The sequence below is a fragment of the Xenopus tropicalis genome, chromosome 2 (genome assembly GCF_000004195.4).
Source record: "Xenopus tropicalis strain Nigerian chromosome 2, UCB_Xtro_10.0, whole genome shotgun sequence".
NCBI classification, from domain to species: Eukaryota; Metazoa; Chordata; class Amphibia; order Anura; family Pipidae; genus Xenopus; species Xenopus tropicalis.
Window position 1 is genome coordinate 28986197 of NC_030678.2, and position 4544 is coordinate 28990740.

The 4544-nt window shown below is 49.9% G+C and overlaps 1 pseudogene across 1 annotated transcript in view; it reads right to left on the bottom strand.

Annotated features, from left to right (window-relative positions):
- Positions 1 to 69, bottom strand: part of LOC116406513 — a 16037-nt pseudogene extending 15968 nt beyond the window's left edge. Inside the window, exon 1 of the transcript XR_004221073.1 lies at positions 31 to 69. The product of XR_004221073.1 is annotated as a zona pellucida sperm-binding protein 4-like (transcript). The remainder of the gene's footprint in view (positions 1 to 30) is intronic.
- Positions 70 to 4544: the final 4475 nt, after the last annotated feature.

Here is a 4544-nt window from a genome sequence, read left to right on the forward strand (position 1 = left end):
TTAGTTCTCCCCCTACAGCACTGTACATACCGCATAGTTCTTTCCTTGCAGCCTTGAAACATATTGCATCGTTCTCCTCCACAGCCCGTAAATACCACATAGTTCTCTCCCTGCATCCCGTACATACCACATATTCTCTCTCTGCAGCCAGTATGTATATATGGTTCTCCCCCTACAGCCCAGTACAACCAGATAGTTCTCTGCCTGCAGCCCAGTACATGCCGCATGGTTCTCCCCCTGCAGCCCAGTACATGCCGCATGGTTCTCCCTGCAACCCAGTACATGCCGCATGGTTCTCTCCCTGCAGCCCCAGTACATGCCGCATGGTTCTCCCCTGCAACCCAGGACATGCCGCATGGTTCTCTCCCTGCAGCCCAGTATGTATCACATGGTTCTCCCCCTACAGCCCTGTACCTACTGAATGGTTCTTCCCCTGCAGCCCACCCCCCCCCCCCCCCCCCCCCCCCCCCCCCCCCCCCCCCCCGTACATTCCACCCCCCCCCCCCCCCCTATAGTCTCTGCCTGCCAGCCCAGTACATACCAGATAGTTCTCTGCCTGCAGCCCTTAGAATAGCCAAAGATCTGCCCAGCCCATACATACCAGATCATTCTCTGCCGGGCCCCAGTTACATACCAGATATTCTCTGCCTGCAGCACCCAGTACATACCAATAGTCTCTGCTGCAGCCAGTACATACCAGATAGTTCTTGCTTCACCCAGTACATACCAAGTATTCTCTCCGCAGCCCAGTACATACCAGATAGTCTCTGCCTGCTCGCCCATAGCATACCAGATATTATTTCGCTCAGCTGCAAGCCCAGTAATGCAAAGTTCTCTGCCTGCAGCCCAGTACATAGCAGATATTCTCTGCTGGCCCAAGTCGCATAGTCTCTCACCCAGTACATAGCAATAGTCTCTGCCGCAGCCAGTAATAGCAGATATTCTCTGCCTGCAAGCCAGTACATAGCGAGATAGTTCTCTGCCTGCAGCCCAGTTACATAGCAGATAGTTCTCTGCCTGCAGCCCAGTACATAGCAGATAGTTCTCTGCCTGCAAGCCCAGTACATAGCAGATAGTTCCTGACTGCAGCCCATACATAGCAGATAGTTCTCTGCCTGCAGCCCAGTACATAGCAATAGTTCTCTGCCTGCAGCCCAGTACATAGCAGATAGTCTGCTGCTGTCTGCGACCAGTACATACAGATAGTTCTCTGCCTGCAGCCCAGTACATACCAGATAGTTCTCTGCCTGCAACCAGTACATACAGATAGTTCTCTGCCTGCAGCCAGTACATACCAGATAGTCTCTCTGCTGCAGCCCATACATTACAGATATTCTCTGCCCAACCCAGACATACCAGCATAGTTCCTGCCTGCACCAGTACATACAGATAGTTCTCTGCCTGCAGCCCAGTACATACCAGTACATAGCAGATAGTTCTCTGCCTGCCAGCCCGATACATACCAATAGTTTCTGCCTGCAGCCAGTACATACCAGATGTTCCTCTCCTGCAGCCATACATACAGAATTTCTCCTGCAGCCCAGTACATTACCAGATAGTCCTCCTGCAGCCCAGTACATACAAGATAGTTCTCTGCCCTGCAGACCCAGTACATACCAGATAGTTCTCTGCCTGCAGCCCAGTACATACCACAGCAGATAGTTCTCTGCCTGCAGCCAGTACATACCAGATAGTTCTCTGCCTGCAGCCCAGTACATACCAGCCAGATTCTCTGCCTGCAGCCCGTACATACCAATAGTTCTCTGCCTGCAGCCCAGTACATACCAGATATTCTCTGCTGCAGCCCAGTACATACCAGATATTTCTCTGCCTGCAGCCCAGTACATACCAGATAGTTCTCTGCCTGCAGCCCAGTACATACCAGATAGTTCTCTGCCTGCAGCCCAGTACATAGCAGATAGTTCATGTCCTGCCTGCAGCCCAGTACATAGCAGATAGTTCTCTGCCTGCAGCCCAGTACATAGCAGATAGTTCTCTGCCCTCAGCCCAGTACATACCAGAATTCTCTGCCTGCAGCCCACATTACATACCAGATAGTTCTCTGCCTGCAGCCCAGTACATACCAGATAGTTCTCTGCCTGCCAACCCAGTACATACCAGATAGTAATCTCTGCCTGCAGCCCAGTACATACCAGTACATAGCAGATAGTTCTCTGCCTGCATGCCCAGTACATAGCAGATAGTCTCTGCCTGCAGCCCAGTACATAGCAGATATGGTCCTGCCTGAGCCCCAGTACATACAATAGTTCTCTGCCTGCAGCCCAGTACATACCCTAGTCATAGAGATAGTTCTCTGCCTTGCAGCCCAGTACATACCAGATAGTTCTCTGCCTGCAGCCCAGTACATACCAGATAGTTCTCTGCCTGCAGGCCCAGTACATACCAGATAGTTCTCTGCCTGCAGCCCAGTACATACCAGTACATAGCAGATAGTTCTCTGCCTGCAGCCCAGTACATACCAGATAGTTCTCTGCCTGCAGCCCAGTACATACCAGATAGTCTCTGCCTGCAGCCCAGTACATACAGATAGTTCTCTGCCTGCAGCCCAGTACATACCAGATAGTTGCTCTGCCTGCAGCCCAGTACATACCAGATAGTTCTCTGGCAGCTACTACAAATTCCGCTGCAGCCAGTACATACCAGATAGTTCTCTGCTGCAGCCCAGTACAACCAGATAGTTCTCTGCCTGCAGCCCAGACATACCGCATGGTCGCCACTTCAGCCCTGTATATGTCACCCATATGACTCATGTCGTTAGTGTTAGAACATATCCAGTTTCAATATTCTTAAACCTGATTTTAACACTAAACAGTAAAGTGAAAATGGGTCTCCGAAATACATTATCATATAATAGGTTAGCTGAATTTCCTGCAGTCATGTGCATATCACAAGCATTTTCTCCCAGCAGCCCCATACCACAAACAGTGCTCCCAGCAGCCCAGTTCCCTGTGTGCCTTCCTGCATCCCTCACTCGCATCATTCCACCCAAGTACAGTGGGCCTCCTGCATCCCACTCCCTCCCAAAGCCACTCAAAGGCGCCCTCCTGCACACCTTCTTACAAAACAACCGCCCCTATAGCAAACTTTAATCTTTGTAGCGCTGTAGCTTTTGCCACTTTAACTCGGTGCACTGGTGCCCACAATAATTCTGCGTTTCAATCCCCCCCCGTGCATGGGCCTCTGCTGCCCGGCCGTCACGTGTTGCTGTGACGCTGTCACTCCCTTGCAGATCCCCAGCAGCACAGGAGCGCACACCTCGGCCATTGGTATTTCAAGCTCCCCGCCCACTTTCTTCGTCACAGACTTTGACATCACGACCTCCTCAAGGCACTCCATTCCTGTATCCCCAAGCTGAACTGCCCCGTTAAAGTCCGGGCTGGAGACAGTAGCCTCATTCCTGTGCCAGCCCACAAAGGTAACCGCTCTTTCCAGCATGTTATGCTTCTGCATGCTGCCCCCTGCAACTGTGTAGTGAGGGTTGGCCAGCGTTGTATTTGGTCCGTACTGCGGTGCCTGTAGTGCATGGGTTGTATATTATGGGCTTTACTGTGCATTAAGGTTGCTAAGCAGCTGTCATCCTCTAAACGCTGGTTCTTAATCTGCAGTGCCCACATGTAGCTGAACTACTATTCCCTGCTGTCTGTAACATCAAGATCAGGCAAGTGAAAGTGTAGTTCTAATACATTTGGAGCTAAGCTGTTATGTACTAAGATTGGGCCTGAATAAAGTTTAAATCCCTGCGCTCTAGGGTTTAGACTACAATTCCCAGCATTCTTCCAGCGCTGCCCCATGTTCAGCAGATGATGCAGTTCAGTAGTTGTGTGCAGAATGTTCTCTTTGCTATAATGTAGGAAACAGACATATTTTAGTTCAATTTTTGGCTCTCCTAACAGTTTGTAAGCACTGCTTTTATAGGCATACAAATGACGGAATGTACAGCAGTTCTTATTATCTGTGCTAACCCCCCTCAAGACCCATCAGTTCATAATGAATTTGTTATTGTTTACACTTCTGCTATACTGGAACACAATATAAGGGCAGCACAGTGCTACACAATGCGAGTCCCCTAGATCAGTGCTGTCCAAACTTCTGCGGTGCCGAGTGGCCAGAATTTCTTGCGCATACATGGCGGAAGGCCGCTAATAGAAGCCAGTTTTTTGACCACTCCCCTTTAAACCCACACCTTACCCACTTCAAACCACACCCATTTTATCACAATGTGTTAGTGCAGGAAAAAACCAAATGCTTGGTCCTCACTGCAGGGATATTCAACCATCATTCATATGTGAAAATAATTATATTATGTCATATTAAGACAACCCTAAAATCCATATGACTTCTCCTTCCCCTGTGTGTAGCACAGCAACCCCAGCATTTAATTACAGACCTTAGGGACCATTAATGGCTATTCCAACTGCTAACAAACTCCCAGAACAAACCCCTGCCAGGTCACCTCCACAGGCAGCATAGTGTTGTAGAAAGAGTATGGCACACACAGCCTGCCACTCTTGCCGGCCTACGCT